Consider the following 13,515-nt stretch of genomic DNA (forward strand, 5'->3'; position numbering starts at 1 on the left):
TTGTTTCATGAGTCTTCTCTGTTTGACACATTCTCTTCTGGTAGCAGGCTGATAATGTTATAACACCTTCTCACTTCATAGTTATAAGTGACTTAGTGTCGAAGGGAAAGGCATTCTTCCAATACCATCAGTGAAAAGGTTAGGTTACAAAAGGATGCCATCCACATTTCTCTGGGGATCCAACTCTTCCCACTGGAGAATCAAGGCACAGATGTTCTGGTGGTAAAATGGGTGCTAATAATCATAACAGACATACTAACCAAAAGGAATAGACTGTAGAATTAGAGCTGGAGAAAATGTTGGAAGTTATTGTCCACCTCTCCCCTCCCTGAGACGCATATGTATAATTGGGAGGCAGACTGGCAGGGTAGAATGAATACCGAATGTAGCAAATTGAGATAATTCTACATCTAACTCTGTTACTTGTACAGTGCTGAACTATTGAGATTCTGTTTTCCATCAGCCTTCTCAGACCTGGTGGTAACTTCTAGTTTTGGCCCTCATTCTGCTTTATGATCTTCTAATGAGAAAACATTCAACAGGGGCAAAATGTAAAGTCTCATGTTTGGATAAAAAAGAATTCCCAATAGAGGACAGGGAAAACATAGCTATACACTCCTGTTAAATTGAAGAGGCAGTGAGTCAGGAAGAAAAATTATTCAACTTCTCTCAGGATCAATTTCCTCATCTATAGAATGGGGATAAATAATAGCACCTAAGAGAGGTCTTAAGAGGATCAAGAGATAATATATGTGCAATGCTTTGAAAACTTTAAATCACTTTTTAAATTGCTAGTAGTTATTATTGTGGAATTTAATGGATTGAAATTTGGTATAAGTTGAAAATGATGTGATAATCAGAAAAGGTTAATATCATCCTAGTCTGCATCAAAAGAAGCAAAATGTCCACAATAAGGACAATGATAGTTCTATTGTACTCATTCCTAGGCAATAAATCGGGAACTTGACATGTGCTTGGTATCACATTTTAAGGAGGAAACTAGCAAGATGGTGCATGGTCCCGAAAGAGCTAATAGAATGATGAGAGGCTATGCCATAGAAGATCAGTTGAAACAAATAAGGATTTATAGACAGGCGAAGAGTTAGGTAGGGGTATGATTATCCTCAATGATACAAATAAAAACTTTCTTATGGAAGTGGACATCAAAAGGTAGATCTAGGAGTAATGGAAAGGAATTATAGAGAAACAGATTTAAACTTGGAGACAAGGAAAATATTTTTATTTATTACAGTTGTCTGAAAGTGGAGCAGGCTACTTTGGGATGTGTTTAGCTTCCCTTCAGGGGAGGGCTTTAAGCAGAAGCTGCATGATTACTTAAAGATGGGTTTCATTTTCAGGTACAGGTTGGATTAGTTGGTCTGTGAAGTTCCTTCTAACTTTGATATTTTATGACTCTGTCAACACCTTAACCCCACAAATCACCTTAACTTTGGCTTATTTGATTATAGTCTCTCCCTCCCCTACCATGAGATCAGTGAATATTATCAGTCTCAGAACTTGATGAAAATTGTATAGGGAGGTAGAAATGAATACTGCTTATTTTAGAAAGGTGGTTAGGAGTTGATGAGAAATTTGAGTGGGTAGGTGACTGGAGGTGGCATTTGGGCTAAGGTGGTTCAGGTGAGCAGATGTCAGACCTGAAAAATCAAAGAAGAGGAGAAGGCTGAGATGGAGTCTCACATACAGGAACAATCAGAGACATACGTTCCCCTCCCCCCTTCCATCTCCACTGCACTGAGAAATAGTTTATGCATGGAAATTAGAGTCAGAAGAGATATATGACTGATGAGTATTGGATGGCTAAGCTGTTGTAAGGACTTGAAAATGAGAGAGGGGAGGAATGCCTGCAATCCAGCTGACAAGAGCTTCGATTAGTCTGAGAGAGGTGAGTTGTACCAACAGAAGCTTCTTTCCTTTCCCTCCTCCTCCACGTAGTCATTTAAAAAAAACATAGGAGTGTACTATTGTATAAGTCATTTTCTAAAAGAATGAGAATTTATTTGAGATCAGAGTATTTACATTAGAACTTTTCTGCCACTTATGAGCTGGGTTACCTCAAGCATATCATTTAAGCCCTTGGGTATGTTATTTTCTAACATCTTAAATATAAGAGTCTTGAAGTACATAAACTTGTAGATTTTTGTCCACTTGGAGATCTTATGATCTAAAAGGTTTGGGTTTTCTTGATTAGTCCTATTTGAAGGGGTTTAGGTTGGGAAGGAAATCTACTGTGGGAATCTAGAAAATTCAATGGGTAGTATAGCTGCTGATTTTTAATCCTTTCTGTTATTTTCTTACATTTTATGGGACAGTTCTTCCCATTCCCATTTATAGTTGTGATACTATTGTGTGTTGCCCTCCTGTTTCCCCCTGCTTGAACTTCTCTTTCTATTTTTACCCTATTCCTCCACCAAAATCTTCTTGCTTTTGACTGCTGGTTTTCTTAATCTGCTGTCACTTTGTTCAGAATCCCTTCTCTTTTCTTTTTGCCTCCTACATCCCTGTAGAGTAACATTGATTCCTATACCAAATTAAGCTGTTTGCATTCCTTTTAGGGAAGATGATGATGGTTGTAACTCCTAAAAACTTTATTATTTTTAGGAGAGTTAGAAGGAATGTACATAGACAGAAAGCATGGATACGAGTTGACTGTGATGGGATGATTTAAAAAATATAAAATTAAGATGTAATAATATGTGAGATAATTTTCCCATTCTTTCTCTCTTTTCCACTTTCTCCCAGTATACCTCTCTTTCTTACATCTTAATTTTATATTTTTTAAATCATCCCATCACAGTCAACTCGTATCCATGCTTTCTGTCTATGTATATTCCTTCTAACTCTCCTAATAATGATAAAGTTTTTAGGAGTTACAACCATCATCATCTTCCCTAAAAGGAATGCAAACAGCTTAATTTTATTGAATACCTTATGATTTCTCTTTCATCTTTATCTCTTTATGCTTCTCTTGATTCTTGTATTTTTTTCGCATGAGGAATGCTTGAAAACCCTCTATTTCATTAAATATCTATTTTTTACTCCTGAAGGATTATACTCAGTTTTGTTTTGTTGACTATTCTTGGTTGTGATCCTAGCTCCTTTGCTTTTCAGAATATCATATTCTAGGGGGCAGCTGGGTAGCTCAGTGGAGTGAGAGTCAGGCGTAGAGACAGGAGGTCCTAGGTTCAAACCCAGCCTCAGCCACTTCCCAGCTGTGTGACCCTGGGCAAGTCACTTGACCCCCATTGCCCACCCTTACCACTCTTCCACCTATGAGACAATACACCGAAGTACAAGGGTTTAAAAAAAAAAAGAATATCATATTCTAAGACCTCTAACCTTTAACATGGCTGCCGCTAATTCTTGTGTGATCCTGACTGTGGCTCCATGATATCTGAATAGTTTATTTCTGGATGCTTGCAATATTTTCCCCTTTTCCTGGAAACTCTGGAATTTGACTTTAATATTCTTGAGAGTTTACATTTTTAAATTTCTTTGAGGAGATAATTAGTGGATTATTTTTCTATTTCTATTTTATCCTTTGGTTCTAGGACATTGGAAAAGTTTTACCATATAATTTTTTGAGATATGATGTCTAGATTCTTTTTCTGGCATCATTGTTTTCAAGTAGTCAAGTAATTCTTAAATAATCTCTCAATTTATTTTCCAGGGTCAGCTGTTTTTCTGATGAGATTTTTTTTATATTTCCCCTTTATTTTCTCATTGTTTTTACCTTGTTTTATTGCTTTTTTATATCTCTTAGAGTCATTAGTTTCCACTTGTCCAATTCTAATTTTTAAGGAATTTTTTTAAGTGAAAATTTGTGTCTCTTTTCTCATTTGGCCAATTCCATTTTTAAGAAATTCTCTTGAGAGGATTTTTGTGCCTCTTTTACTGTTTAGTCAATTCTGTTTTTTAAGATGCTATTTTCTTTAGTAGTTTTTGTGCCTCTTCTACTAAATTGTTGACTCTCTTGTATCATTCTAATTTTCCCCCCACTTTTTCTCTGTCTCTCTGATTTTTAAAATTCTTTTTTTGCAGTCAAATAAATTCTTGTTAGTCCTATGTTTAATTCACATTTTTTGGAGGCTTTGCATGTAGCTGTTTTGGCATTGTTGTCTTCTTCCAAGTTTTTGTCTTGATCATCCATGTCACTAAAGTAATGTTTTATGTTCAGGTTATTTTTTATTTTTGCTGTTTGGTTATTTTCCCATCTATTTTTTGACTTTTAGCTTTATGTTAAAATTGAGCTCATTGCCTTAGGTGGAGGAAGTACTATTTCAAACTTGTAGTCTTTTGTGCTTCTACTTTCAGAGCTAGTTCTGGGCCTATAAGTTTTTAGCGCTTTCAGAGTAGTCTGATCTAAGGAGAGGCCACTTGTCTTCTGGTCTGTACTCTGGTCTTTATACAAGAAAGACCCTTATTATCCTGTGGCTGCAAGTTCTGGTGCTCCTTTCTGTCTTGGATCTGAAATCAGGCCTCTTGTTCCTCTTCAATCATAAACGCTTTCACTCCTTTTGGCCCTGGGACTGTGATTTATGTTCCTGCTTTCCTGTGACTACAAGTGCTAGTTCTCTTCTTCATCCTGGAACTGTGACCCAGAATTGAGTATATGTAATGCAACAGGGTTCTGAATCTAAGGCTAGTAAAGAGTATCTTGTAATCTTTTTCTGACCAATTATCTGACCCCCTTACCACCTGTGGGTTGAGAGCCTCTGAAGCTACTGCTGCCACTGTTGAAGCTAGCTCTATGGCCTGTTATTGGTGGCACCACCGTGTGGTTTGAGCTGTGCTCTGGGACTGATCACCACCTGGGTATTACAGACCTTTTCTGCCAGCTTTTCAAGTTATTTTGGGCAGGAAAATTATTTCACTTGACCTTTTTTTGGCCCAGCCACTTCAGGATGAGACTGTAACAACTGATATGTCCCATCCATTGCAATGTGGCGATGAGGAATACAATAGTGAAAATCACTTCTTATGTCTCATGCATTACATTTTTATAAATGTGGAAGTGGGGAATACAACAGTGCTATTGCACTTCACTTCAACTACTAAATGGATCTTTTCCTCTTGTAACAAGCAACTCAAAGGTAGGCAAATGATCAGTGCTCCTGGATATCTGAAAATCACCTCTGAAGACCCATTAAAATTAATTGAGATTTTTTTTTAACTTATTAAATTCTCCAGAGGTTACTGATACAGGCTGTAACCAGTTTGATGGAGTCCATCCATCAAGACAATTAACAAAGGCAAAATGGAACAAAGGGCCATTAAGGCAACATGCGACCTTGATGGATCTGGTGACAAAGCCAGCATCCATAAGGATCTATGGTTTTGCCACGGAAAAGGGTTTATCCAATTTGTTTATGGACTTTTGTAATGGTATTTTCTCCAGTCCAGTCATAGGGGGAGGGTACAAATAAAGATAATATAACAGAACATATAGCTAATGGCCAAAGCACAGTAGCTGAAAAATGACATTGTTTAATGGAATATATTAGATTAGATTATTAGGTGAACTTAGAAAACAAAATTGAATTTTAAATCAAACAACCAGCAAATGCAATAAGCATGCTAGGATACAGGCACTCAGTGTTAATAGAAGGTTTTACATGTGAGCAATCAATTTGAGAGTCCTTTCTCCAATTCTGATAGCTGCATTACAGAGAATTCTTCACTATTGGGAATGTAAGAGGGGAATTAGATATATATTTAAGGTGTGGTCGCCAGAAATCAATCATATTTAGATTGATTCCATAATTAAAATAGACCCAAGTCAGGATACCTTTTATAGAAGTTTATTTACAATTAGGAAGGTTGAAAGTAGGGAAATAGAGAGAGAGACACTGGTCCGAACCATCAGAGGTCTGGACCGGGTGAAAGTTTAGAGGTTAATTAAACAAGGCTACTAGCCTCAAGGCCTTTGACAATTAGAGAGACAAGAGAGGCCTCCTTGAGGGTAGAGCCTCCAGAAACGCCAAGGGAGGCGAAGGGAAGTCAGCCTAACTTACCCATGTGACAATTCAGAGGGAAGCAGTCTGAGGTCTCACCAGAGATCCTTCTGCCCCAAGTTCAAAGTGCCAACAACCCCCACAGGAAGTTACCAGCAGCTTTCGTCACTTCCTGCACCCACCTCTAATTTCAAGCGGACAAATGGCAGCCTCAACACTGTTTTGGACTGCCCAAAGGGCAGTCCCTTGTTCTTGATTTGTTACTTATTGTCACGTGTAGGTAACTAATCTCCTTCCCACTAAGTTGGGTGGGATGACATTATTTCTGATGGATAGAGTCTTAACAATGAATGAGGATGAGCTAATTCTATTTATACAGGAGGGGAACAAACTGAAACAGTTAACATTAATCCATCTAGTATCATCATCCATATAGATTCCTTTGATCATGCCTCTGCGCTCCTCCATACTGAGGGGGATTTCCTCACTGAGCATAGTGTGGATGAACTCCATATTGGATGTGTTGCAGAGGCTGGGCATGTTTAGATAATAAGGGGGATGAATCTCCCTTCTGAATCTTGACATTACTCAAGCTAACAGCAAGGAATCTTGTCATTACAAGTACATTCAGGAAAGGCAGCAAGAAAAGACATTTTAAAACTGTGGTAATGCACGGCTCATAAAATCAATTGCAATTTTACTTCCTTTTTGGAGGTGGTGCTACCCTAGTATGTACTGGCTAGGGGTAAAAGCCTCACAAGGCTAGTAGTTGGAGATATCCCAATTAACTTTTGAATGGTGGGAGGGGTGAAAAGCCTTAGCTTGAAACTGGATTTAGGAGGCACAAGAAAAAGAAAAAGCTTTCTATTTAGGGCACAATGAAATAAAACTCCTTAGAACTGCTTAGCTGAGTTGATTTTATGGGTGTAGAATACAGATTGTTGGGATTTGAGCTCTAAAGGAGGCTATGAAGGCTTCCCTGGCTTAGTTTAAAATTCAGCTTGGAAGATTAATGGGGATGGGGCTAGTCAGTGTGGAAAGGGCTGCTCTAGGTGGGGTGGCTTCCCACACTGCACTACTCTGCAAGCAGGGGGAGCACAGGGTGTGCTCGGTGGTCTAAGAGCTGCCTCAGCTCTAAGCTGGAACTTCAAGGGGCTAGCATGTACTTGAGACCCACTTGGGGGGGAGGGGGATTCATATCTCACCCTCCTCAAAGGAAAATGGCTTGCAAGGACCCTCAGGCAGTTAGTGAGGGAGGCAGAAGCAGCAGTGGGAGGAGGAGGAGGAACAGCAAGGGTGGCAGAGGCTTTTAAAGCTAATCTGTCTTTAACTAAGATAGGAGGTAGGGTCCTAAACTCCAGACTTCTGGTCACCAAAAATGTAAGATTTAAATTAATATCAATAACTCCCAGCATTATATTTTATAAGATTTATTAGTAACTACTTGAACTTCTGGTCACCAAAAATGTAAGATTTAAATTAATATCAATAACTCCCAGTATTATATTTTATAAGAAGTATTAGTAACTACTTGAAGTAGAAGAAATAAAAAACAGAAGTACAAAGCTTAAGTATGACCACGTGAATAAATTTTCCTGCCAAGCTCTACCCCCAGCCCCCCCAGCCGTATTCCAGGAAGAAGAGAGAGAGAGAAGCTGGGTCACACCAAAATATATTCTCCCTACATTAGCATGTAGAGTAAACCTGCAAATGGGATGTTGGGTAAGGAGAGTCCTGGGAGGCAAATTCTATCCACACAATTTTAAAGCTGTTTGGAGGGAAATATTGGGAAAGATCAGGTAAATTCCTTCCTCTACTGCACCATCTTGTCTATGCTCCCTCTATGAGGGCAGCATGACTTGTGGAAAGAACCCTGGAATCAGAGCCATAGAACTTACATTCAAATTTTGACTCTGTCACTTACTTCTCATATGAGTTTAGCCAAATGACTTGACCTTTCTGAGCTTAAATTTTTTTTTTTAACAACAAAAAAAAAAAACCACAACACCACCACCTTGTCTTCTATCTTAGAATCAATACTAGGTATTGGTTCTAAGGCATAAGAGCAGTAAGGGCTAGGCCAGTGGTTCCCAAACATTTTTAGTTTCCTGCCCCTTTTCCAGAAAAAAATATTACTTAGCCCCCTGGAAATTAATTAAAAAAATTTTAATAGCAATTAATAGGAAAGATAAATGCACCTGTGGCCATCACCGCCCCACCCCTAAATCGCTGCAGCACCCACCATGGGGCGGTGGCACCCACTTTGAGAATCACTGGGCTAGGCAATGGGGATTAAGTGACTTGCCCAGGGTCACACAGCTAGGAAGTGTCTAAGGTCAGATTTGAACCCAGGACCTCCTCTCTCTGGGCCTGACTCTCAGTTGACTGAGCTTCAATTTTTTAAACTAAAAAATAGATTAGAGGAGTGATGTTGGAATAAATCTCTGCTGAGGTCTTTTCTAGCTTTAAATCTCATTATATAATCACATGATTTTGGGGGACAAACAGATGCTACCACCAGGGCTTGAAAGTTAATCTCTGAGTCCAAATTGTAAAATCAATTGCATCTGTTAAAGGAATATTGAGTCTTAGCCTTTTTTAAAAAATCCTTTAAAAATAGACTTTGTTTTTATTGAAATACCTTCCTTTTCATTCAAACTATGCCAGAAGAATGCATTCATCTTAGTGTTCAGACATACATTTACTTCATAGATGTCTTCTCCCTGATCCAAAGGAAAGAGGGCTTTTAGAAGATGGATGTTTTGCGGATTTCCAAGGCAATGGCAATGGCAATGGCAATGACAAATGGTTCCTTTCCAAAGGGCCATGGTGAGCATGACTGGCAGGAGATTCTATCAACCAGCTGATTAAGGCAACAGGGGGCAGGTGGCCTTGCTATGTTTCATCTGATCAGACCAGCAGTTTGATGAGTGTTTGAACAGTCTACAGCAGTGCCCACAAACACAATTCTCTCTCTAGGAACTAAGGATAAATGAGCAACAAGACATTTCGCAACACTGAATCATTCACTGTCAGAAATATTCCCAGGCCATCTCTCTCTCTGTCTCTTTCTCTGTCTCTCTCTGTCTGTCTCTCTGTCTGTCTCTCTGTCTCTGTCTCTGTCTGTCTCTCTGTTTCTCTCTCTCTGTCTGTCTCTCTGTTTCTCTCTCTCTCTCTCTCTCTCTCTCTCTCTCTCTCTCTCTCTCTCTCTCTCTCTCTCTTTCTGTCTCAACTTGGTTATTAAATGTGAATTAAAATTGCATTTGACCATGGCAAGTTCCTATCATAGCACCATATGATCATAGATTTAGAGCAATAAGGGACATGAGAACTCATTTCATCCAACCCCTCATCTTATGGGGGAGATGCACAGATACCAAGTAAATTGCCCAAGGTCATAGAAGTAGTAAGTGTCCTACAGTGAAGAATGTAGGTACATAAATCTTACAGGACAGATTGGAAAAGTTAATGCAGCAAATTGGTTGATGGATGTTCTGATTTATCTTCCTACAGGAAATCCAGTTGGGCCTCATTAGCAGCTTAAAAAACATATCAGTCCAGAACCAAAGGAATGACAACAACAGAATAAAAATTCTGATGACTTATGTTTTCACCAGCAATGCACGCTGTAGATATCTTGTGGAAGGTGAAGGTCTATGCCCTGAGCTAGGTTCTTGGGTTGACAGTGATGGGAAGAACTAGAGGACCCAAATGCCAGGATTCTGGTGGGAGGAGTATGTCCAATTAGCCCAGGACTAAGAGAATAATGAAAGAAGAAGCAACCTTGATTCATTCTAGCAGGGACAGCCTCAGACAAAATGGAACACCATTCTTAGAATCAACTCATGAAATGAGAGAGCAGGAAGGGATTTTTTAGTCCAATGAATCCAGTTCATGGATTGTTTAGTCCAATGAAGGTGTTTAACATGAAGAAACGGAGAGCTAGAGAGGCCAAGGACCAGTGTTTGGGAGAGGGTGTTTATTGGCTATGAAAACATGAGGAAATTTAGGGTGCCATTTTCCTCACTTATAAAGCAGGGATAAATTTGTTACAGAGGGTTGTTATAAGGATCACATATATTTTAAATGCTTAATTTATAAGCCTTAAAGTGCTTTGTACATGCCGATGCTTATTCTTCAGAGTATACATTTTAACTGACATTAAGTAGAAAGAGACAGATACTTACCCCAAGGGTTTGTGTGAGGACCAAGTGAGATATTTGAAAGCTCTTAATACTTTCTCTGGAATACTGGATGTGCTTAAAAAAGTGTTGTTTCTTCTCCTATCCTCACCCTACTTCCATGGATGCTTAAATATCATGAATTCAAGTCCTTCATCTTTTCTGATTTCTCTTCTCTGGATATTCTCCAGCTTGTCAGTTTCTTTCTTAAAATATGACTCCTAAAACTGAACATAATACTCTAGATATTATCTAACCAGGCAGAGGACAATAGACAGAGGACAGCTACCTTTCTAGCCCTGGATACTTTGCCTATCGTCATGGAAGTTAAAATAGAATATCACTGAGCTTATATTGAGTTTGCTGTTCTCTTAAACCTCCAGAATTTTTCCACACAAATTGTAGCCTAGCTATACTTTCACATCCTGTACATGGGAAGTTCTTTTTTTATCCCAAACTTTAAAGTATTCTCTATTCAATTTCCTTTTCTTAGATTCTGCATTGTTGAAGGAATATACACACTGATGAGACCATGTACCAAGTGAAGTTTTAGCTTAGAATAAACCCAATGATCACATCCATTAAGACTTACTTGGATCCTGACTGTCATTCAGTATTTTAGCTATTCCTCCAAATGTTGTGCTCTGAAATTTTTTAGTATATGTTACATACCTACATGTATGCACATCCACAAACATACATGTGTTTATATTTATACAGCTATGTGTATTATATATACATACATGTATACACATATACACACATCTTAAAGCTATATATGTACATCTATCTATAGCTACATCTATTTATATCTTTATCTAAGATGCTAATAAAAATAACATGCTAAAGGGGCAGCTGGGTAGCTCAGAGGATTGAGAGCCAGGCCTAGAGACGGGAGGTCCTAGGTTCAAATGCAGCCTAAGACACTTCCCAGCTGTGTGACCCTGGGCAAGTCACTTGACCCCCATTGCCTACCCCTTACCACTCTTCCACCTATGAGTCAATGCACAGAAGTTAAGGGTTTAAAATTAAAAAAAAAATACCATGCTAAATAAACTGCTAATAAAAAATAACTACATAGGACCAAGCCAAGAACTCCAGGTCTTTAGATAGGCCACCTCCTTTCAAGTTATCATGGAACCATTGAGTATTGTCCTTGAATCTGGACTTCAACCAGTTCCAAGCCCACCCAATTGTAGTATATTTTACTCTTCTAGTAAGCAGGTAAAGAAATGGCCTTATCTGGTCTATTGTTAAAAAAAAGAATTCTTACTTGAGTAGACTTCTATCCTTTGTCCTCTCTCTTTAGGATCTAAGCTGTCTGGTGACTGGGATGTATACGCCTTGAGGGCAGGGACAATTTTTCTTTTTTGCATTTCCACTAGCTAAAATGGTGTACTTAGCAAATGTTTATTAATTGATTGATGTGATTTGCTTTAATCCACATCTGTTTCCTTACACTACTTCCCCTTTTCCTCTTCATTGATTTTATTTTTTTGTGTCTTGAGAATCATTCCAAAGAGACACATCTTTCTTGTGTTGACTTTTCCTGCAGAATTTTTATGATGACATCTCACTGTGTCCTTTCTCTAAGCCCTTGGAAATCTGTTTTCCCTAAAATCTTCTAGGTGTTGTAGATTGCTTTTGGCTTTGCTCTCCTCCATAAAAACTCCAAGATGGAAGGGCCATTTTCTTCTGATTTTCCCATCATATCCACACCTGCAAGGTAGGGGATAGAAGATCCCTGAGAATAGAGGTTAGTTGATTGTTGTCTTTGAATCCCCAGTGCCTAGCCATGTGTTTTGCAGATAACAGAAGTGTAAGAAATGCTTATTGAATTAAACTGAAGCTATTTCTTAGCTTTAATTCCTATGCTTATTTGAATACAATGACATTCCCAAAGACACGTCCAGAGAGGTCATTTCAGTATTTAACTTAGACTAAGATGGGAATGTCTATGTGCTTATCCTTTTCATTATGTAAGAAGAGGTAGAAGCAGTTTGGATTGAATTGTTCAGGAAACTTGGGAAACTGGAAAGCCATTTCAACATGGGCAGTCAGCATGTGTTTGGCAAGAGATTGCAGAATTTGGATAATCTACCAAGGAAGGTACATTAGATTCTTCTAGAGAAGGGACTTCATCAGATTGAATTTATGGTCCTAAGACCTCTGAAGTCTCTGATGACTCTGAGATTATGTTTTTATACTAAAACTTAGCATGAAACACAGAATAATGCTATACTCAACACATTTGAATCTTCATTCGTTTTTTCTTGATCTTGCTACAAAATGTCTCGTGAAAAAGTAGTTCCTTACTACGGCTTCCTTTCACAGGTGAGCAGGCACAAGTCACTTGTCACCCTGAGTTCAGGAATGAGACAACAGGACATTTTCTGTGTTAAGTCAAGTCGAGTGTGATATTTTGTCCCTTATTATGCAGTCAGGCATTATGAGATGTGAAATTATACATCTTTCTCATCTTCTTGACACTTAAGGTAATTTAAAATTAATTATTTCAAATTTTTTTCCAAATTGCTTACTGAATTCTATTAGATACTGGGAAAAATTGTGGTAGGAAAAAACCCTAAATAATTCTGGTGACTGCATGAGCTCAGTTCTTGATTTGGAAAAACAGGGTAAAGTGACCAGAGAACAGCCTGGATCTATATTACCCTCGGGGCAATTCTCAGTTGATGGTGGAGTCTTATTTTATACATATATGTATATATATACATATATAATTATTATACCGGTATTATATTTTACATATATAATTACATATTTCTATAATTAGGGCTTTGTCATCAATGGAGAATGCACACGTGCATGCACACACACACACACACACACACACACACACACACACACACACACACACAGTGTTCCAAAGTCTCAGAGCCAATTGTGAGATTTAATAACTATTAAAGCTTGAAACTCAACTAAAACTTTTGGGACATCGGATATATGTGTGTGTGTGTGTGTGTGTGTGTGTGTGTGTGTGTGTGTGTGTGTGTGTATGTATACCAAATATCTCTTTATCTGTGTCTGTGCCTCTCTTTGTCTCTGTCTCTTAGCAGAGAGGTGGCACAATGGGTAACAAGCTAGACAAAGAGCTGGGAAGAACAGAGTTCAAATACAGCTTCAGGCACTTTCTAGTGGTGTGACCTTGACCAAGGCATTTAATTTTACTTGCCTCAGTTTCCTCATGGGTAAAAAGACAATATTCATAGCACCTATTTCACAGGATTATCGTGAAGATAAAGTAAGATGTTCACATAGTTCTTTGCAAACCTTAAAGGGGTATATTAATGCCAGATCTTGTTATTGTAATCAATATAGACACACACTGAATATTCTCA

This window comes from Gracilinanus agilis, chromosome 3 (assembly GCF_016433145.1).
Source record: "Gracilinanus agilis isolate LMUSP501 chromosome 3, AgileGrace, whole genome shotgun sequence".
Taxonomy (NCBI): Eukaryota; Metazoa; Chordata; class Mammalia; order Didelphimorphia; family Didelphidae; genus Gracilinanus; species Gracilinanus agilis.